Source organism: Lissotriton vulgaris, chromosome 2_2 (genome assembly GCF_964263255.1).
Source record: "Lissotriton vulgaris chromosome 2_2, aLisVul1.2, whole genome shotgun sequence".
Classification (NCBI taxonomy): Eukaryota; Metazoa; Chordata; class Amphibia; order Caudata; family Salamandridae; genus Lissotriton; species Lissotriton vulgaris.
The window spans coordinates 298,634,687-298,659,151 of record NC_141688.1 but is presented as its reverse complement, the minus strand read 5'-3'; positions in this window follow the sequence as shown (position 1 = coordinate 298,659,151).

Sequence of the window (24,465 nt, the reverse complement as noted above, 5' to 3'; positions counted from 1 at the left end):
GTTATCGTTTTACAATTAAAACCGCCCAAATATTGGAAGAAAATAAACAGTTGGGGTATTTTAACAGTAAATTCTGCCTAAACCGGTGTTAGACCTGGCATCATTGGCATGAGTCTCTCCTCCATTTTTTTTGTCTGTTTGCCTCCTCTGTTTACAATGTTTTGCTGGAATATTGCTTTGGGAACTGTGCCACTGCTGATCAGTGCCACAATGCAAGTGCTCCCTATGTTAAATTGATACATTAATTGGATTCCATGTTTGGCTTATTTGGTTTACTGTCAGTCCCTAGTAGAGTGCACCAGGAGTGCCAGGGCTTGTAAATACAAATGCTGCTGGTGGGCTTGCAGCACTGGTTGTGCCACCCACAGAAGCAGCCTAGTAAAATATGTCTAAGGTCTGCCACTGCAGAACCTGCGTGCAGTCTGGTACTGCCATGCTGACTGTGCAAGTACACCTACTTGCCAGTCCCTAAAACCTTCCCTTAACTTCATGTTAGTCACCCCTATGGTAGGCCCACGGACAGGGTGCATTGTAAGCATTAGGAAGGACAAGCCCTGATGTGTGTGGCATGTCCTAGTAGTGAATTACAGCCATTTTCTTTTTTCACTATTGTAAGGCTACCTCCTCTCCTTAGGCCAGACTGGGCTGCTGGAATTATTACACTATATAATCCTAACAGACTCAGAGAGCATGTGGAAAGTCGAGTTTAGTATCCCTGAACTCAGAATTTAATAACACATCCTTTAGGATGGATGGTTTTTAGATTCTGAGTTTGAAACTAGCACTTTTAGAAAGTGACTAGTTTCTTGTCTAACTATTTACCGGTCTCTGCTGGTTTGGTGTATGTGTGACTGGAGCTGGGTGGCTCCAGAGGTCTGTATGAGTCAGTGTGGGGTGAATGAGGCATTTGCGTTTAGAGTGGGGGAAGAGTAGTTCCTGATAACCTGCCCTGCCTGACAAAAATCTGGCTCCATCCCCTGCCGGGCGACTGATGGCCCAGCTCCTGCCAGTGACAATACTGGCTTCACCTCCTGCTGGGCGGCTGAGGACCCAGCCCTGCACAGTGAATAGGACAGGTGCCTCGACCTGGCAAGACCCACAACAAACCCTGGATGGGGAATTCCCCTGCATGGACAAAGGGATCAAAGCAGAAAGGGGGTATAACAGAAGGACCCCTGAACCAAGAATTTAGATCACTTCTGACAAAGAAACCTATACCAAGGACAAGAAGCCTGCTGATCCAAGGACTTGCCTACCCCTTCTGCCAGAGTGCTGTTTGCTGGGGGGAATCCTGCAGTTCCTTTTTTATTTTTGCTAAGGAACAAGGAGAGAGGAACTGAGTTTGTACTCTCAAGCTTTACCAAGAAAATCTCCGAGGACTAGAAGAGTGCCAGTCTCCTGCTGAAGTCACAGGGCTAAAGGACTTCGTCATCTACTTGAACTGGAGCGTGGTGTTTCCAGTATTCTAAAGAAATCAGCAATCTCGACGTCAACGGACGCCTCCGAATCCAGCTCGGCATCGCGAGTAATGGCTCCAGTGTCCTGCACCTTCGACGCCGGCCGCCGGGCCCGATCGACGCCAGTAGCGACGCCAGTGAGAAGCGAGTTCGGCTCCAGCTCCAAGTGATCCTGTGTTGACGCCGCCGCTGATCGCATCGATGCCGCAGCCCTTCTCGACGCCGTGGGCACTGCTCACTCTTGCGACAATGACATCGACGACGACGTCGTATCCTGCTTCGCCACTGTGAGCGCTGCTCCAGCCTGACACCTGTCGACGCCACTGCAGATCGCTCCGACTCCGAGGATCGATCGACGCCGAAGACTCGACACCGATACATCCCGACGCCGTGGATCATCGTTTCTTCATTTTCAAAGGTACTGTGTTTGTGGGGTCTGTTTTGACTCCGGGCTCGACGTAGTGCTCCTCGCGGTCGACGCTGAACCTTTGGGATAACTTTGCCTCGACGTCGTGTGACTCCTGTGGGGGTTACATTGTTGCCATGAACTGTGCTTTAAAGATTTACTTTTGATGCTAAAGAACTGTTTACTAAGAAGATACTTTACCTGAACTATTATTTTTCCTTCCAAAGAGTATTTATTAAGATTATGGTATATTTTTGTCGTTATTTGGTCTTGTGCTAAGCCTTATGTAAACATCCTTATTTTTATAATACCTTCTGTGTTGTGTCCATTTGTGGTGTATTCACTGCATTACTGTATGTGGTCATAAATGCTTAACACACTGCCTCTGAGATAAGCCTATCTGCTCTGCCAAGCTTCTATATGCGCTTCTTTGTTCTGCCAGACAATGGTGTGTCATTAACTTTGGTGTCCACTGGGTTGCCCGTGGCTGCTAAGGCCCCTGGATTTAATTGGGTGGGGGTTATGTGTTTTTTCAAACTTTGGTTGCATTTCTTCAGTGAGACAAGTTGCAAAGAGGTAGGAGGAGTATCAGTATTACCGTAGTTAATTGGTTTGAGTGTCCCATCTGGGATGACCTGCGGATTGTTCTTGCACTGCTCATGCAATGGCGGTTGACTTGGCTTAGGTAAGTTTGGAAGTATCTGCCCAAGTTTCAACTTGGCGACTAGTGACGCAAATACCTCCGGAATTGTGCTGAGATTCTCCCTGATTGTGAGGCATGAACAGTTATCGCCTTGAGAGCCACATTCAGCATCTAGTTTTGCAGCTAGTTTGTCAATTTTTGCCTCCATCTCAGTTACTACAGTGGTAATGGTGTTCATGGTATCCATCCGGATCACCAGCTTGTGTGACTGCCACGTCAGCGTGTTAATAGCAGCAGCCAATGTTGTATTTATTGATGCTAGAAGTGAGTCTTCTCTAGGGTCAGCTAGATTGAGACATACATTCCAGTGCCAGCATTGCCTGGAAGGTGGAGTTGTACACCAAATAGCCAATAGCATGAGGTGAGTAACATATCCTTCTTAGGGTAGATCTAAAGCCCCCTCTACATATTTTTTAAATGGTAATAATACATATTGCTAATAGCTGGGCCTGCAGCTTGTCCTAAAAATGCAAGTGCATAAACAAAACACCCGTGGAGGCGGAGTATGACGCCTTCTTTTGCACCGGTGATTAACTCCTGTCCTTGAAGAAATGCCTGGAGCTCCTCGAGTCACAGAAACGCCATGACAAGATACTAATAAGCTGCTCTTTAGTGTGGTGAATTTTGCTTGCTACAGACCCTGCCTCTTGACACTGTAAAAAGCACACACTGCATATCCTTTCCTTAAAGAAGGTGAGTCTGCGATTGGACACAGCCTCTCCTGAGCCTCTAGGCACCAAAAGACCTGAATCAGGGAGATCCACTGATGAGACAACAGGCCCTACTGATGAGCTGTACGTGCACCTGAACTGGATATTTCATTTATTCGAACCCTGGTTGAGGTTCTTTTCTAGTTAGGCGCTAAAACTAGAACTGAGTTAGAAGGCTTGAGGCAGAGCGAGAGATCAGCAGACAGACGGATTGATGCTTTGGTAAAGTAATGATGAGTGGAGAATTAGGGCCCGATTCACAGAACTAACTTAAGACAAAATCCTAAACTTACTACCATTTTGGTATTCACAGAAGGCACTTACTTGTTTTGGTATTCACAGAAGGCACTTACTCATTTCGGTATTCACCGAAGGCACTTACTCATTTTGGTGATCACAGAAGGCACAAAGGGCCAGATGTAGGTCGGCAAATACCGGTCGGTAACGGCCGATTTCGGCCGTTACCAACCGGTATTTACAAATGGAGATGTAGGAGCCTTAAAATGTACAGAATCGGTATCTTTACCGAATCGGCAAAGTTACCGATTCGGTAAAATACCGATTCTGTAAATTTACCGAATCGGTAAATCAATATGTAGGTGGCAGAGAAAACAGTGCCACAGGCCCTTACCGATTCGTTATTTACCATGTAATTCTATTGCATGGTAAATAACGAATACCTGTGTACATGCACATCTGTGCATGTACACCTGTGCCATGTGGCACACAGACATGCCCTAAGGGCATGTATGTGTGTCACATGGCACACAAGTCAAAATCAGGGGTGCAACAGGGTGTCAAAGTGACACCCTGTCACCCTTGCAAAATCGGTAATTTTACCGAATCCGTATTTACCGATTCGGTAAATGACATTGATTCCTATGGGCCTACAGGCCCATAGGAATCAATGGCAAATACAGATTCGGTAATTACCGAATCTTACAGATTCGGTATTTTTACCGAATTTTTTACCTACATAGCAATTACCGAATAGTAAATACCGAATCGGTAAAATTCGGTATTTACCATTCGGTATTTTGCTATTACCTACATCTAGGCCTAAATCTTTTCGGTATTCACAGAAGTTAGGAGTCCTAAGCTTAGGACTCCTAAATGCCTTCTGTGAATAATGAAAGTGTTAAAGTTAGGATTTTTCTCAGTTTAAGAGTAGTAAAGGTAGGACTCCTAACTTTAGGACCCCTAAATGCCTTTTGTGAATACCGAAAGTCTTAAAGATAGGATTTGTCTCAGTTTAGGAGTAGTAAAGTTAGGACTCCTAACTTTAGGAGTCCCCACCCCCATGCTAAGTGTTTTTTTTGTCTATTTGGCAGTAGTTTGCGTTCAGGCCCCCGTAACCTTTTGTCCACATAATGTGTCCTCGTCAATTTTGTGTCCTTTTTTCCCCAACATCCTGAGTATTCTAAAGGTACCCACGGTTAGTGGATTTCACTGGAGGAGCCCGAGAAATTAGCCAAAATACAGCTAAATTGTGCCGTGCTGATGACGGAACCGCTCTGTCATCAGCAGCGGTGGCGCTGTGCTGATGACCGAGCAGTTCCGTCATGGCCCTGCCGCCGCGCCTGCGCGGCGCTGATTTCGCGCCTGCACGGCGCGTTCTATTGAGCGGGCGGGGCCATGACGGAACCGCTCCGTCATGAGCACAGCTCAACCGCGGCTGGTGATGGAGCGGTTCCGTCACCAGCACGGCCCCACCGCGCGGCCGCCCCGCCCCCTTAGCACTGCGGTGGAATAGCCGCCGCAGTGAAGGGGTTAAAAAGTGCTGCAGAAGAAAGCAGCTGTTTTTTTCCCTGCAAATGGCATCAACGAAGGGTTTGAGGTGCTAAAACACCATCTTCCCAGCTTTCAGGAACAAGGAGTTGTTTGTCAGAAAACCAACATTTTCTACACAGTTTTGGCATTTTACTGGGACATGGCCTAATTTTCTTATTTTTTGTACGTTCAACCTTCTTCTAGTTAGTGGTAGAAATGGGTGTGAAACCAATAATGGATCTCAGATCTAAAAAGAAATAAAATTCTGAATTCAGCTAGAAGTAATTTGGATAGATCCTTCAAGGTTTTCCTATAGAAAGTAACAATTGAAATAAAAACATATTAGCATTTGTTGGAAAAAAACAGCCCTTTGTGCCTATGTTTTAACCTGAACTTCTTCTAAGTCAGACAGATTCCTAAAAGCAATATACTGTTGGACCCTTATGGTTGTTGGGATATATACGACTTGGATAAGACTCGGGGGTTCACCAAGTACCCAAGGTACCCAGAGCTAATAACTGAGCTGCACCTTGCAATGGCTTTTCATTGTGTGTCAGGAATACCTCAGTTCATTTGGTAAAATATAAAAAGTGAAACATAGGAATCAAGGAAACCTATCTATTTCCAAAATGGGAACAACATATGGAGTTTAGAAGCATGGGTTATTTGCACATCTCTGAAATTTTGGGTAACCCATAAAAGCATGTGGCTCTCACCAGGTTCTGTTACCTAGAATCACTTGCAAACCTCAAACTTTGTAAAAAAAAAAACACATTTACCTCATATTTCTGTGATGGAAAATTCTGGTATCTGCAGTGAGCCACAAACTTTCACCCACCCAGCATACCCCCAAGTCTTCCGATAAAAATGGTACCTCGCTTGTGTGTATAGGCCAAGTAACCCTGACAGGGAAGGGCTCAATACCATTTGTGGAGACATCAAAATTATCTATCACAACGCACGCACAGCTGATCACTAGCTGGCGCGCTTTCTCCTCTTCTCAAAAGCGGCCGCCATCAGTGCCGGCGTGCGTGCTGACCACGCCCCCTGGAGGCCACGCCCCCTCCTCTGACTACTTAATCCTCGATCCTAGCAGCTGTCAGTCAAATCCTTCCCAGTCCTGAGGCGGAAGCCGGGAGCTGGCGGTACTTGTTCACATCAGCAAAAGCAATTTTAAACCTTATTTCACTGCGTGGTGTCACTTACTGTGTTTTTAAACGCAGAGGGCATCTCGCCTGCTATTCTGCTCGCAGCGCACAGCTGATCACTAGCTGGCGCGCTTTCTCCTCTTCTCAAAAGCGGCCGCCATCAGAGCCGGCGTGCGCGCTGACCACGCCCCCTAGAGGCCACGCCCCCTCGCCATCCGGGATAAATGTGCATCTGGAGGAAGCGCAGCGGACGAGCGCAGCGGGAGCGCCGTTTGCGCGCCGAAGGCGCGCCTAAGGCAAGCCCGTCTGCGCCCGTCATCGCCAGGACATCACCTCTCGCCAGGCCCCCTGCACAAAATCCCCCACTTCGAATCAGCTATGACAGAGATCAGCTCCATGCACTAAACGCCAAAACTAAATGCAATAAGCTCGAAGGCTGCCTCGGACAAACTGCACTTCTCTGTGAGTCATGTAATTTTGCCACGCCCCTGCCCAGCCTGGTAAGCGGTACAGCGGTGATACCTAAGCTGCCCTCCCTCCGGGTTCTACAACTGAACGTTAGATCTCTCGTAAAGCACCATGCAGAAGTCAATACCCTCATTACGGACGAAAACCCAGATATCCTGTTCATATGTGAAACCTGGCTCCATAACGACCAAACTAGCATCTTAAATCTCACGCTGCCTAACGGTTTCTCCATGAAATTGGTTAACAGAGACTCTAGGGGCGGGGGAATAGCCGTTGTATATCGAACAACATACAACTGCTCCTTCACCAAAGAAGAAATCTGGGGCTGCGAATGCGCACGCTTCAAGATTGCCACTTGCCCGCAATTCACTCTCTCTGGGCTTTACATCTACCGGCCACCAGGTCCTTCCGCCAGATTTATTGAGGAACTCCTGGAACTTGCTCACACCTTGGCAGTCTCTTCCCCCAACTTCACCATTTTGGGTGATCTCAATCTCCACTTCGACTCCACCACTGATTCCATTATCAAAAACCTGCTAGCCGACATCACGGCCTTACAGTTAAACTCCCTGGTTCACTCCCCCACCCACATTGCTGGGCACATATTAGATCCCGTGTTCTCTAACTTATCGGAAGCCACGGCTGATCCCCCTGAACCCATGGGCTGGACTGATCACTTTCTTGTTAAACTAACCATTATGGCAAAAAAGCCGCCCCCCAAAGCCGCGGCCCACTCCAGCCACAAACGACCATGGCACAAACTCATCTCCGGAGACCTTATCAACCACCTAGGAGAATTCCACCTCCCTGATGAGAATAGCGATATTAATACAGTATACGCCGCCTTCCACGAATGGATAGTCACAGGGCTTGACGCCTTAATTCCGGCCAAATGGACCAAAACCCGCAGTTCCCCCTCTAACCCATGGTACAATGACTCACTCAAAACATTACGGAAAGAGTGCAAAAAAGCCGAACGCGAGTGGAGGAAAAACTACTTAGACATTGACAAAACCCTCTACCTATCCAAACTTTGCACTTACCATAAGGCGATCCGCACTACTCGAGCCTCCTTCTACGCAAAGGAAATCGAACGCAGCTTCAACCCCACCAAAACCACCTTCAACTTAGTCCAAAGTCTCCAGAAAATCCCCAATCCAGGCTCTTGCATCACCTCCTTGAAACAATGCGAAGACCTTGCCACTTTTTTCATCGAAAAAGTGAGGAAGATCTACACGTCCTTCCCGCAAGACGATGCTACGCCCACTAATATTCCCCACTCGGCGGCAGAGACATCAAAACTGTTAAGAATACCTGACATATCCCTTGACGACCTTTCTAAACTGTGTAGACAGGTCAAGTCTGGTTCCCCAGCAGACCCCATGCGACCGTCCAAATTTTTGGAATCACTTGACTTCTTCCTCCCCCCGCTTGCCAAACTGCTCAATCTCTCCTTTTCCTCAGCGGTGGTCCCCACCTGTTGGAAATCTGCGTGGGTTTCACCCATCATCAAAAAACCCACACTGGATCCCAATAAACCAGAAAATTTCCGGCCCATTTCACTGCTCCCCTGGACGTCAAAACTGGCTGAAGCTCACGTTAACAAAATACTATCCCATCACATGCAGCAAAACCATGTCCTGGACCCTTCCCAAAACGGCTTCAGACCAGGTCACAGCACTGATTCGGCTCTGTTGACCACTACGGAGCACCTTCGAGGTATCCTGGACGCCGGTCAAAGTGCCGCGCTGATCCTGTTGGATCTCAGCGCGGCCTTTGACACGGTCTCACACAACATCTTGCTGAAACGACTTGAGGCCATTGGGATTGGCGAACTAGCTCTTGAATGGTTCCAGTCCTTCTTAAAAAACAGGTCTTTTCGAGTTTCAGCCCCACCCTACATCTCTCAAACCCCATTCCATCGGACAAGGAGTCCCCCAGGGGTCGGCGCTTAGCCCATCCCTTTTTAATCTATACGTCCAGCCTCTCGCAGTGGTGGCAAAAGAGTGGGACCTCACGCTGGTGTCGTACGCTGACGACATACAGCTGGTCATCACACTCTCAGAAGGCCCATCACCTTCGGCAACCAAATTCAGAGATGGCCTCGCAGCAGTCGCTCAGTGGATGACACTCAACTGCTTGCAGCTAAATGCCGGGAAAACGGAGGTCCTTCTCCTGGGAAAAAACCCCAGCCATTGAAGCGATCACTGGTGGCCCTCTGTGCTTGGCCCCACCCCCCTGCCAAAAGATGTTGTCAAAAACCTAGGTGTCTGGCTTGACCCCTCACTTAACTTTCAGTCCCACACGAAGAAAGTGGCAGCTACATGTGTGGGTCTAATGAGGAGCCTCAACCCTATACTTGGATTCTTCGACTCCAAAACCCGCCAGCTCATCATACAATCTATGATCCTTGCCCGGCTGGACTATGCCAATGTCTTACTCTTGGGGGCAAACAAAGCTGAACTGGCAAGGCTGCAACGTATCCAGAACTCAGCCGCCAGAGCAGTAGTTGGTCTCCCACGTAGGTGCTCTGCCAGAGCCACCATCCGCAACCTGCACTGGTTGCCAATTGAATCTCGTATTCACTTCAAGGCCCTGACCATGGCATTTAAAATTCTCAACTCTGATTGTCCTGAACTCCTACGCCCGCTTCTGGTACCCTACACTCCCCAGCGCACCCTGCGCTCACTGGGACAGCACCTCGTGATGGTCCCCCGAACTAAGCTCTGTAGAACGGGTGGACGTTCCTTCAAAGTCTTAGGGGCTAAACTATGGAACTCCCTACCTCCACACATCCGTACCCAAACCAATCTGATCGCTTTCCGAAAGGAACTCAAAACCCATCTCTTCTCTGTCATATAATTCCTCTGTTGGTTCCCCCCTCTCCTCTGGTACTGGTTAGGTTAGCGCCGGGACGCTCCGTTGCTGGGGCAGCTGTTGCGCTTTAACAAATAAATAACATAACATAACATAACAAATTGCCCTGGTTTTGTAAGGGAGGGGTTACCTCTGTTTTTGGTTCCGGGCTCAGCTGGCATCAGGTGACACCAACCAAACCCAGACTTTCCGAAAACTAGACACCCCGGGGAGTCTAGGGATGTGTGACTTATGTGGAACTCTCGATGTTTTCTTACCCAAAATCCCCTGCAAACCTCAAATTTTGCTAAAAAAAAATTACAAATGTTCTAACATTTCTGTGAGTGATCAGCGCACTTGGGCAGATCTATGACCCAGCGTTCCCCTTGATCTCCCGAGAAATATGATACTTCACTTGTGTGGCTGTCCAATGCAGAGTTAGCCTCAAAACATATATTAAAAAATATAGTGCATAGAACTCTCTGTGCTATCCCCTAAATCCCTATATTTTTTGCCCTTACCAGTCACAGGCTCTTGGCCCACCCACACAAGTGAGGTATCATTTTACTCAGGAGACAGAGTGGAACACTAGAGTGTTCGGAAATTTGTCCCAGTTGAAAAGTGTTAAGCATTTTTTTTTTACCTTTATACAAACAAAGACGACGTTATATACAACTGAATAACCTGATTAAAAAAAAGATTTTAACATACAAAATGCCTTCTAGTTTTTTTGTACTTGCACTACTGACAACTTCTTCCTGCCTGTTCTCATGCTTGTTTGTTATAAAAAAAAAAATTATGGGGGAGCGGGACATAAATAACGGGGGAGTCGAGTTTGTAAAACTGTAATTTAAATAGAACACGAGCAGCCGACGGACACTCAGGGAGAATCAACAGATGCCAGATTCTGAGGGCAGACTGACGTGAATCTTAGGTGGTGCGCTGATGCAAAAAGGTGGTGCTGAGTGACGAATGGTGCTCAGGTGGTGCCACTATATGGTGTGGATTGGTGGTACGTTGTGGAGTTGTGTAGTTGAAATATGTAGTTTGGTGTGTAATTATGTGTTGTGTACTGGAATTGTGTGGGGTTGAATTGTGTGGCCTGTAACTGTGGTGTTGAGCAAAATTATGCTTAGTGAAATTATGTCATGGTGTGGAGTGCATTTATGTTGATTGGTGGTATGTGGCATAGAGTGCATTTATGTGGAGTGTATTTATGTTGCATTGAGTAGACTACAATTATGTGGCATGTAATTACGTGGCACTGAGTGGTATTATGTGGAGCGTGTTTATGTTGCATTGAGTACAGTAATTATGTGGCATGTAATTATGTGTCACCGAGTGGAATTATGTTAGGTATATTTATGATGCATTGAGTAGACTGCAACTATGTGGCGTGCAATTATGTGGCACTGAGTGATATGTGGAGCGTATTTATTTTTTTCATTGAGTAGTGTCATTATGTGGCATGTAATTATATGGTACTGAGAGGTATGTGGAGTGTATTTATGTTGCATTGAGTAGAGTGTAATTATGTGGTGTGTAACTATGTCGCACTGAGTGGTATTTTGTGGAATGTATATGGTGCATTGAGTAGAGTAATTATGTGGCGTGTAATTATGCAGCACAGTTTTATGTGGAGTGGATTTATGTTGCATTGAATAGAGTGTAATTAAATGGCGTGTAAATATGTGGCACTAAGTGGTATTATTTGGACTGTATGTTGCATTGAGTGCAGTGCAAATATGTAGCATATAATTATTTGGCAATGAGTGGTATATGGAGTGTATTTATGCTGCATTGAGTAGAGAGTAATTATGTGGCTTGTAATTATGTGGTACCGAGTGGTATGTAGAGTGTATTTATGTTGCATTGAGTAGAGTGTAATTATGTGATGTGTAATTTTGAGGCACAGTGATATTATGTGGAGTGTTTTTATATTGCATTAAATTGGGTATAATTATGTGACGTGTAATTATGTGGTACTGAGTGGTATGTTCAGTGTATTTAAGTCGCATTGAGTAAGGAATTATGTGGCGTGTAGTTATGTGTCTCTGAGTGGTATTGAGTAGAGTGTAACTATGTGGCTTTTAATTATGGGGTACTGATTGTGATTTTTTGGTGTGTATGTTGCATTGAGTGCAGTGTAATTATGTAGCATATAAATATGTGGCACTGAGTGGTATTACTTTGAATGTATGTTGCATGCAGTAGACTGCAATTATGTGGCATGTAATTATGTGGCACTGAGTGGTATTATGTGGAGTGTATTTATGTTACATTGAGTAGAGTGTAATTATGTGGTGTGTAATTATGTGGTACTGAGTGGTATGTGGAGTGTATTAATGTTGCATTGAGTAGAGTGTAATTATGTGGCATGTAACTATGTCACATTGAATGATATATGGAGTGTATTTATGTTGCATTAGGTATAGTGTAATTATGTGGCATGTAATTATGTGGTATTGTATAGAGTGTAAAAATGTGACATGTAATTATGTGGTACTGAGTGGTATTATGTTGAGTGAATTTATGTTGCATTGAGTAGAGTAATTTTTGGGAGTGTAACTATGTCACACTAACTGGTATTAAGTGGGGTGTATTTATGTTGCATTGAGTAGAGTGTAATTATGTGGCACAGTGGTATTATGTGGAGTATGCTAATGTTGCATTGAATAAAGTGTAATTATGTGCTGTGTAATTATGTGGTACTGAGTTTTATGTGGAGTGTATTTATGTAGACAGTTTCAATTCATTTAAATTTGGACGTAAAAAAGACATTACGTTGTTGTGTCGAATACTTACATAGATTAACACCATTTGCCACATCTAAATATATAAATACATGGAGTGAAAAACCATGGCAATATTAGAGGGCAGATCCATTTACGTACAAGGTACACTAGTTTCATTTAACCTATGAGAGGCTGTTCTCTCTGATAATCCTAGTTCACTCTTTTTACACGAGTGCTCACAATGCACTAACCATCCCCTGTGTCATTGTGACTGTTTGGCTAAAATTATGAGCTTACCACTTGTTACCATAGCAATATTGAATTTGATTAATATTAATGCCCACAGTATACTATTTGGAAAAGAGGGCAGCCTGTGCTGAGGTAGACCTACCTGACCGAAGAATATTGCAGTATTGAGATTTTCACAAGACTTTATTTTGGGGTAAATAAGTTGTATGCCACTGGAGCTTCTTATAGAGTTGGCCGGGCTTAATCGATTTGACGATTGAACTCAAATGTGGGAATTAATCCATTTCAGGCAGCCATTCTCTCTAACCCTCACCCGGTCTGTGCTCACTTTTAGAAAAGCCTTCAGTCTACGTTTGGTCCTCTTTTCATCTGCTCCAATCTCAGCACTTGTTTCACGATGACTGTCTTGCGGGAAAGCACTTCCCAGAGCATGTACTCCAAACACCAAGTGGCATTAATTAGCAGACAAGCTCAAGCGAAAACCCCTTACCATAAACATGCATTTCCGAGTCCATTCTCTCATCGCTGGGAATTCTGCCACTCTTACCAGAAGATCTTGCCGTATTACCTGTAGTACTTGCTTTATTTTCAAAACGAAAGAAAATGAAGATGGATTCTGTATGCATGCAGTTAACGTGGAGCCTTTGATTTAGTCCTCTTGCTACGACATATGTTTACTTTGCTTGTATAAATAAACAAGTACATCCTGCATACCAACTGGGGTTTCGTTTTCTTTGAGGCGGGCAAGGAGAAATGAAAAAAAGCGCGTCCGCTAAAGTTAAAGAACCCCGCTGTGTTTAATTATCCATGACGAGGGAGGAATGCATCTGCCAGCCTGCGCGCCTCTGATCGCTCCCGAGCCCGAAACGCCATGGGAGTCAACGTTTAGACAAAAGGCGGGACATGCACCCGCCTTTGGCCAATTGCGTGCTTTAATAAGACGCAATGCCAATACAAGGTGTGGAAAAAAAAAGCCACACGCACAAGTTTGGTAAAAGGCTGAAGTGATTCCAAGATGTCATTTTCTAGAGCAGCGCATGAGCTGCTCTAGGCTCGACCTAAAAAAGGATATAATCAGTCTGTAAATATACTGGCTTTGAATACCAGTCCTTGCAGCCCACGCCGTGCCCCTAATTACTTACTGGAAAATCGGCGAGCACAGAACAACCCCCGCTGTGTATCTCTTGGATTTATATGAAACAGTGAACTCCAGGTCAGTAAAAAAACATATAGAGCTCAATGTTCTGTACTCACGAATGTTGAAATTTTGCATCTCTGCCAACTCGAAGAAGTTTACCCGATATTCTATCCCACCATGCAGTAAGTACTGTGTATGGCGGCCGGCCGCGTCTTATACCCATGTACTGATGGGTGAAACAAAAAGAAAGACTATGTGATGCTACATGGAAAAGAGACACAGCCTTACTTGTGTTTAAAAGACTTAGATCCAAGGATAAATTCTGCACAATTTAGTCAAAATTAACCCCCGAAAAAACGAGTTTTTGAGCTTATTTACTCATAGTGAACAAAATGTACAAAAAAGAGAAAGCGTAGTGCATCAAAAGTGTGCGGAATGGCTACTTTGAACATAGTTTGGGAATACAGACAACAAATGTGGTGCAATATAAGACAGTAAAGTCAATCATCAAGTTTAAAGAAAGGCCTCCCTCACAAAGGCATTCTAATGCTCCTCTCTGGGGAGTAGCCTTCTGCTTATGAAGCAACAGTTTGGTCTTGTCCATCATCAAGTGTCTGGGATAGGACCGCTCATTTCTCCACCTCAGATACATCAGTCTGCACTCTAAACTACTCGGAGTAATCTAGAGCGTTTAGGATAAGTGCTCAACACATTGCCTTTTTTAGGGTGTCAGAAGCCTTTTGGCAGCCAACTGTCCAGTTCACTTTCTTGGGCATCTAGTTGGAGGTGAGTTCTGTGAAGGGGGTCACAATAGACCGTATCCCATCCTAATCCTTCTACAGTACCCACTCAAGCAAAGGAATGCCCTGACTTGGGTTGGGTTGTGAAAGCTTTACAGTTCAGAATGGTTTGGATTTTGGGTTGAAGGGGTTAGACCTAGCCTAAACCTATGATCCAGAGCTGCTCTAAAACAAACCTCCAAACCATCACTATATATCCTAGAAGCTATCACACTTTACTCGTCGGTGGGGCCCATAACACCGCGAGTCACTCATTCACACAAATCACCCTGCTCCCTAGATCAGTGAAAAACCAGAAGAGGAGCTGCTGGAATAGTGGAGTGTCCTACTTCATATATTTAATCTAAATTCTTTAAATTATATACATCTGCAGTTTATTAGATCTTACCATGGTTTTAATTCTCCAGAAAACATTTAAGACACCCCACTGTTTGGTCAATAGATCAGTTAGTAAAAGTTAAATAATGGACAACAAGACCAGCTTAATTCTCCATTTATTTAATTTTCATTTAAAGATTTAAATCCCCTAGCATGACCTTATTTTATTAAACCTTTAATTGTAATTCCATTAAAAGTTTTATTATTTCACCTAAAGGAAGAGAAATTTAAATTCAAATAATTTACATTTATTAGCAGAATAGGTCTCAAAAATAAGTCAAAGACATATTACCAATCTTCTCTGCAATAAAAATCAGGATTAAAACAGCAGAGTTCCCAAAAACAGCCTCTCTATTCTTTCTCGATGTTCACTACCCATCAGGACTGTGACCCCACCAAAAGTTAAAGTCAGGAAAAATCTTAAAGTCTTTGCACCAAGGAAACATTGATCAGTCCGACAGTATGCCATGGTGCGAAAAGTAATTCAAAAACACGCTTTTTTCTCTCTTCCAAACAACCTATTTTATACCTTTTTCCATAACTACCTAACTAAAATGTGAAACTTTTAGGGTCCACATTCAATTCTTATTTGGTCCCTTCAAGGGGTGGATGAGGATAACCTCATCTCCTCATTGTCCATATTTCCGCCTAGTCATAGCTCTAAGCACAATAAAGTTCCGATTGTTGGTTATTACATTCTTTCACCCTTGTCCTTTAACTTGTCACTTCTATGTACTTTCCCAGGCTCACAGCACGGACATCTTAACTTGGCACCATTCTACTTTTCAGGCCAACTGGACTCGACAGTGGTTTGGTATAGGTTAATTGGCGCCTCTTAGAAGATAACACAATATGAATAGTGCTAATTTATTAGACGAATGAACGGAGGACCAATAGAGACCTTAAGAAGCGAAGACTACAGGCGAAAGGTGAGCAAATTGCAAGGGTACTGGAATAATGTCAAAAGCAAGAGAGCAATGCGGATATCATTTCTTAAGAGCAATGCGGATATAATTTCTTAAAAGTTACGGAGAATCCTTATACAACAGACCCATACTCACGTACAGATAGCTTTCCCACTAATACCTTTCTAGACTTGGCTCTATTCATATTGGCATAATAAGTTTAACTATATACAGATAGCACGGACGTATTAAGAGGCCATGGTAGTAGAATAATTGCAGTTTGTTTTAAAAAATACTCTTGGGCATAGTATGATAGATATTTCTAGCAAAGGAACTCAAGAGTTGGGCAATACATACAATGCTTTTTGCTTAAAATAGGGTTATCGTTTTACAATTAAAACCGCCCAAATATTGGAAGAAAATAAACAGTTGGGGTATATTAACAGTAAATACTGCCTAAACCGGTGTTAGACCTGGCATCATTGGCATGAGTCTCTCCTCCATTTTTTTTGTCTGTTTGCCTCCTCTGTTTACGATGTTTTGCTGGAATATTGCTTTGGGCACTGTGCCACTGCTGATCAGTGCCACAGTGCAAGTGCTCCCTATATTAAATTGATACATTAATTGGATTCCATGTTTGGCTTATTTGGTTTACTGTCAGTCCCTAGTAGAGTGCACCAGGAGTGTCAGGGCGTGTAAATACAAATGCTGCTGGTGGGCTTGCAGCACTGGGTGTGCCACCCACAGAAGCAGCCTAGTAAAATATGTCTATGGTCTGCCACTGCAGAACCTGAGTGCAGTCTGGTACTGCCATGCTGACTGCGCAAGTACACCTACTTGCCAGGCCCTAAAACCTTCCCTTAACTTCATGTTAGTCACTCCTAGGGTAGGCCCACGGGCAGGGTGAATTGTAAGCATAAGGTAGGACAAGCCCTGATGTGTGTGGCATGTCCTAATAGTGAATTACAGCCATTTTCGTTTTTCACTATTGTAAGGCTACCTGCTCTCCTTAGGCCAGACTGAGCTGCTGGAATTATGACACTATATAATCCTAACAGACTCAGAGAGCATGGTGGAAAGTCGAGTTAAGTATCCCTGAACTCAGAATTTAATAACACATCCTTTAGGATGGATTGTTTTTAGATTCTGAGTTTGAAACTAGCACTTTTAGAAAGTGACTAGTTCCTTGTCTAACTATTTACCGGTCTCTGCTGGTTTGGTGTATGTGTGACAGGAGCTGGATGGCTCCAGAGGTCTGAATGAGTCAGTGTGGGGTGAATGAGGCATTTGCATTTAGAGTGGGGGAAGAGTAGTTCCTGATAGCCTGCCCTGCCTGACACAATACTGGCTCCACCTCCTGCCGGGCAACTGATGGCCCTGCTCCTGCGAGTGACAATACTGGCTCCACCTCCTGCTGGGCGGCTGAGGACCCTGCCCTGCACAGTGAATAGGCCAGGTGCCTCGGCCTGACAACACCCATAACAAACCCTGGATGGGGGGAATTCCCCTGCATGGACAAAGGGATCAAAGCAGAAAAGGGGTATAAGAGAAGGACCCCGGAACCAAGAATTTAGATCACTTTTGACAAAGAAACCTATACCAAGGACAAGAAGCCTGCTGATCCAAGGACTTGCCTACCCCTTCTGCCAGAGTGCTGTTTGCTGGGGGGAATCCTGCAGTTGCCTCTTTTTATTTTTGCCAAGGAACAAGGAGAGAGGAACTGAGTGTGTACTCTCAAGCTTTGCCAAGAAAATCTCCAAGGACTGGAAGAGTGCCAGTCTCCTGCTGAAGTCACAGGGCTAAAGGACTTCGTCATCTACTTGAACTGGAGCGTGGTGTTTTCAGTATTCTAAAGAAATCAGCAATCGCGACGTCAGCGGACGCCTCCGAATCCAGCTCGACATCGTGAGTAACGGCTCTAGTGTCCTGCACCTTCACTGCCGGCCGCCAGGCCCGATCGACGCCAGTAGCGACACCAGTGAGTAGCGAGTTCGGCTCCAGCTCCAAGTGACCCTGTGTCGACGCCGCCGCTGATCGCATCGAAGCCGCAGCCCTTTTCGACGCCATGGCCGCTGCTCACTCTTGCGACAACGACGACGCCGTATCCCGCTTCGCCACTGTGAGCGCTGCTCCAGTCTGACACCTGTCGACGCCGCTGCAGATCGCTCCGACTCCGAGGCTCGATCGACGCCGAAAACTCGACGCCGATACATCTCGACGCCGTGGATCATCGTTTCTTCATTTTCAAATGTACTGTGTTTGTGGGGTCTGTTTCGTCTCCGGCTCGACGTAGCGCTCCTCGCGGTCGACGCCAAACCTTTGGGATAACTTTGCCTCGACGTCGTGTGACTCCTGTGGGGGTTGCATTGTTGCCAAGAACTGTGCTTTAAAGAAGAAGATTTACTTTTGTTGCTAAAGAACCGTTTACTAAGAAGAGACTTTACCTGAACTGTTATTTTTCCTTCCAAAGAGTATTTATTAAGATTGTGGTATATTTTTGTCCTTATTTGGTCTTGTGCTAAGCCTTATATAAACATCCTTATTTTTATAATACCTTCTGTGTTGTGTCCATTTGTGGTGTATTCACTTTATTACTGTATGTGGTCATAAATGCTTAACACACTGCCTCTGAGATAAGCCTATCTGCTCTGCCAAGCTACCAAGGGGGTGCGCGGGGGTTATCTGAGTGTGTGATCCCCTTGCCCTGACTAGAGGAGGGGGGTCCCTATTAGTCAGAAGTGTATACCTCTGCCAACTAGAGACCAGCCGATTCTAACAACCGGGGATACCGTAAAATGATTGAACCCGCCCATCCCTTACTGGACTAGATAGATAACTGACCGATACAGAATATAGTTGGCCTTTTGAATAGAACCTAACATAGACACCTGTATTCTTACAGCCATCGCAACTGAATAGGACCCACAAAAGATTATTGAATTCCCTACAGGGAACACAACTGAAGTCCCCCGTAGAACCCATATGCTGATTGGAAGTATCCCCACATTACACGTAAGGGAATGTAAACAACGACTAACAATATAAATAGAAGCCCATAACATAACTTTGTATTAATGTACGCTCCCACTTTACTATTCTTTACAGTAAAGAAAATACAGACGTGGAAATAGGTATTTATTAAAAGTTTTAACACGTATAACTAAACCTCTTCATGCATGAATTCTCACTCAATAGACCACTATTGTCTAACCGTGACTATACAATCACTTATGCACATCTAAATGGATTAACAAATGGCACATAGTCTCTCCACCTCATATTAGGCTCATAGACCGTCTGAATTCTCAGAGGTACATTCTGTGTTATTCAATATTTTGTTACTTTACAAGTTTTCTGTTTTTCTGTATCACCACCATGTGCATCAATCACTATACTGTATTCATTAAATCACGGTGAGGGAACGTCTCTAATATAAGCAGTAGAGATGTTTAACATGTTTTTAAACTAAGATCAAATAGCAGTATATATACATATTGCGACATATAATTTTCTTTTCACTCTGTACAGCCTTGAAAAAGTCGTGGTTTACATTCCCAATTACAATGAAACACGTGTTGGTTGTGTGAACGTTTCCAGTGAACAAGAATAAAACTTGGAACTGAATCACAAGAACAAGAATTCTTCTCTATTTTTACTATGACAATTGGTGGAAACACTGACATATATGAACTGTATTACAATCATACGTGTGCTAGGGAGTGCTGTTACTTTTCAGGCCACGCTGACCTTTATTTATTTATTTATTTGCGGGTTTATAACGCCCTTGAATCGACTCCCGGAGGAGTATCTCCGCGCTCCGGAAACACCAGTGGCAAAGGGGGTAGTTAGTCCTGTACAGCGATTCAGGTTTGAATAAATCTAGGCGAACCGGTTAGGCCTGAAACATGAGAGTTTTCAATTTTTTCCTAAAGTTAAAATGATCCTGACATTGTCTCAGTAGATGAGGAAGTTTGTTCCATTGTGTCGGGCCGACCACTGACAGTGCTTTACCTCCCTGCCTAGCCCTTCTGATCCTGGGCACCCTCAAGAGCATCTGATTACTTGACCTAAGAGAGCGCGTGGGGACATACGGAACAAATTTATCTGCCAAGTAGGAGGGTCCTAATCAATATAGCCCTTTATGTAATATATACAGCATATCTTAAACTTAACTCTCTGGCGGACAGACAGCCAGTGGAGTTTTTCCAGCAGAGGTTTAGAAGGGGATCTGGGCGGAGCATTAAGGACCAGTCTAACTGCGGTATTGTGCACCACTTGAAGTCTTTCCAATACTTCTTCATTTGCGGATGCTAGTAGTCCATTACAGTAATCAAGCCGACTGAGCACTAGAGCCTGCACCAAAGTCTTTCTAGTGGACTCAGGGAGAAGCGGAAATACCTTTCGAAGGAGCCCTATCATGTGGAAACAGAACCCCACTGTGTTATTTCCATGTTGTTTTAAGGATAGCTCCTGTTCAAGGCGGACCCCAAGGTTCTTGACCACTTGCTTTGGTTCAGGAACTGGCCCCAAGTCCAGTGGCCACCTTGACACCAGCCGCACAGGCACAGGCTGCTTGCACATCTCTCGAGCACAGTTGCGCATGCGCAGAAAGACATTCCCTTGGAGTCTCGCAAACCCATTATGACAACATGGGCCATAATGGGAACGATCATAGAAACAAACACAATTAAATGTTAGTTTTCGAAGTAAAACCCTTCTGTTTACCTCCCGTCATTCTATATTCACCCTGTTAGTGGTTACCTAGCTTGGAAGTCACATATATGCGTTGTTTTCTTACCATTCTCCGTCATTTCTGCCACAATTATACTTTTAAGAAGCATACATTCATAGCCTTTCATTAGATTATAGCATTTCCGAACTATATTAGTAAGACAGTTAAACAAAATTAATGGATTACGGTTTGCAACACAAATAAATTAGTATCCCATGTGTATTTGGGTGTGTGCTTTCTATTCTACTTTGGTTAATTTAAAAACCACACAATTAATACATATTACAGTTATGAGAAGGTGACTTCATGAGGGGTATACAAAAAAGTTTGTTTTCACCCTCGCTCCATCAACTCCCCCCTTTGGTGATTTATCACCAAATAACACCCAAAGTGTTCTTTAAATTTTTTAAAACATGATTCAAATTCTTTTCAATTAGTATGGATTATACTTTAGTATCTTCTATTTTCTTTCTGACTTGATAAAGTTTCTCTTTAAACTCTTCCATCTCAATGTCCCCCTTTACACGTTCTCTTCCTTGTCTTTCTTCAAATTCCTTTTTCATAGACTTTTTAAGGTTTCTTCTTTTTCTTAGTTTCCAACTAAATCTTAAGACTAAGAATATCACTATTATTATGGTTACTGGAATTAATACTTTCCCTATTATTGATCTACCTATTTCATAAAACCAGTTCTGGAAGAATTGTAATATACCTTTAAATGTTTTGACTTTTGTCAGTAATATAGATGCAACAGTGCTGTACCGTCAGAATTCCACTGACTCCTCCCTCTTTTGCCAAACTTATATCAAGAGCAAGTTGATTTTGCATCACCATTGCTCTAATAGCCACCATTTCCGTGTTACCATTAAAAATCCCCCTGCAGTATCTGTTGATAAACAATCTACTATAGTTGACAACTTCCAAATTTGGTTTGCATTAAAAGATATACCCACTGCTGGTATCAATGCTCCAAAAACATCACCTATTATTTCCATCACACTCTAACCTTCTTCTATGACTTAAAGGTTTACCTATTTTATGAATTCCGTTAATTCCTCTATCTACATGGAAAATTTTAGGAAAGACCAGGCCTATATAGCAGGACCCATACCAGTGATCAGGCAATCCATAATAAGCTTTGTTCCTACATGTGGAGTGGTGTGGCTCACTGGTTAGAGGCGGCAGACCCAGGAGCAGAGGACGGCCTGGGACCAGTGTTCAATTCCCGACGCCACAGGGTCGTGGACCAGGGTCAGCGGACTCGATAATTCTCATCTCGGTGCCTACTCTAACCAGGGATCACACTCGGCAACTCTGGGCATTAGCTTGCCTCATCTCCACAACGGCCCCCCACATACGCCGGGGATGCCTGGTTTCACCTTGGAGATACCCAGCAGGGACCATCTCACAGGGAAAGCCAGGACAGGTTCCCCAGCGGTCTACTGCGCAGAGATACTCCTTCGGGAGTTGATTCTAGCGCATTACAAACCCACAATTAATTAATTAATAGAAAATACATACCAGGAAAAACTGGATCATTACCTCCTTTAAATCCCCAAACCCCTTTTATAATATATGTATCTTCACATTGACTCGCTCCCACAAAATAATTATCATACACAGAGTTGTCTCTTCTGATGCATAGCTTCCCTAATAGTGGTGTATCTATATTTATATCCACATTCACATTATGTCCCTCTATATTATCATTCTCAAATGTTCACATTGTAGATTTAGATTTCTTTTCTTTTATATCGGTTTCTCCTTTCCTCTACCATGTCCAAAAAGGCTTTCTCCTCATTTCTCATTTTACAAGTCAAATTATGTTTGAATGCATAATCATGGGTCAGTTCTTGTGTTTCCAAAAAATATTCTCCAAAAACCTTTGCAGGTTTAATTTGGTTCAATTCAGCTACGACTGTCAATTTTGCAAAAACATCATCAGAATTTGAATAGTAGTACTTGAATTTACCTGTTTTATAGAACGAACTAGATAACATACTACATGTAATCCCATATGTTAATGGAAGGTGGTGATATGTCGCACCCTCTGATACAGATGCAGGTAATTTCACACAGACGTAACAATCAATGGCATCCATAGTTCTCACATATTCAGACAATAACTTTGAAAATGTATTTCTAGAATAGTCACTTATCTTGATGTACTTCAGGTTCATACATGTGTTTTATTTCACCCTTTGACTCATAGGCCTTTTCTCTTACACTCTCATTGCTTTTCAAAATCAGGCCTAAAAGGAATCACAATAGCTAATATCAACCATGCCATCATTAATAACCCTGTGCATATTAACCACATTCTACACCATTTTCTAAAAATAGTACATTTCGATCTTTGCACATCATTAGTAGCCATTTTTTTGTTGTTTTTTTTTACACTACACTTTTCACAATATTTTCTGCCGTTATATTGTCTCTTTTAAATCCTTTTGCACTTAAATGTGTCCTTATCTATATATGTAAAAACGAATGTATGTCTATCTGTCTGTTTGTCCTTTATGCATTACTACACCATTCATCCGATCGCCATGAAACTTTGGGAAGTTGTTGAGTACACTCCAGCGAAGGTTTCTGGCATAATTCTTTTTTAAATATTGGCCCCCAGGGCCCTCATAATCTTTCGAATACTGATGTACACACCAGACGGAAAAACAACAAATTGTGTATCCACAAGCACTCGAATAAATAAATAGAATTAAAACACCATTCATCCGATCGCCATTGAACTTTGGGAAGTTGTTGAGTACACTCCTGTGAAGGTTTCTGGCATCAATTTGTTTTAAATATCGGCCCCCTAGGGCCCTCATAATCTTTTGAATACTGATGTACGCACAAGACGGAAAAACAAAAAATCGTGTATCCACAAGCACTCGAATAAATAAATAGAATTAAAACAGCATTCATCCGATCGCAAGGAAAATTTGGGAAGTTGTTGAGTACCTTCCCGCCAAGGTTTCTGGCATAAACATTTTTTAAATATAGGCCCCCCAGGGCCCTCATAATCTTTTGAATACTGATGTACGCACCAGACGGAAAAACAAAAAATCGTGTATCCACAAGCACTCGAATAAATAAATAGAATTAAAACGACACTTTGAAATGTTTTCCATATTTAAATGAATAAGTGTCAATAAAAATTGAATGTTATTATAACGAGTTTCCTTGAATTTTCTTTCTTCGGAGATTGCAGCAACGTGCGACGGGTAAGCTAGTTTTAAAATAATTTTCAGAACTGGGGGGATAAGGGGACCCGAACCCTGCTGATGAGTGCATAAATAGACCGTGCTCAATATACTGTGGTACCATAGCACGACTGACAAAGTAGTCACGCATGGCCTATTTCTTGGCATATTCGGCCAGCTATGCTGGTCAAAAGACATTAAACAATCCATAAAGAGTTTATATACCACACTCGAAATCAAACTCATGCCCTTTAGGAGTTGGGTATATATTCTTCATATATCCAACCCAATCGTTCTGAGTTACACAAGAAGATACAAGCGGACACACCACATTAGTAAAGGTGAAAGGAGACATAGTACCTTACTTTAGGCTCACCATTTCCTAATTTACAGGCAGTGGCAGTAAGATTTAAGCAAGGTCATATTTTAAGCTTTACAAAACATGTTACAAAACATGTTAAAAAAGACATGATCCTCATATGCTGATACTATCATTAATAGGTGTTAATATAATACATAGTGGCATTAGAGAAAATAAAGCATTCTGTGTCTAAATTTAGGCCATCAGTTATGGATCTCAACCTACAAATCCATCTCGCATCAAGTTGGCTTAGGCATAATTCCCTGTCGCCACCCCTCTGCATAGGTGGTACATGTACAATGGCGTGAATTTTAAAATTGGATCTGTTCATAGTTGCGGTACATTCATGTGACACCAGTGCATATGTAACATCACCATTTAAACAGACTCTCCTTTGTTCTTGAATGCATGTTTTTAAGAGCTGTACAGTACTCTCTACATAGATT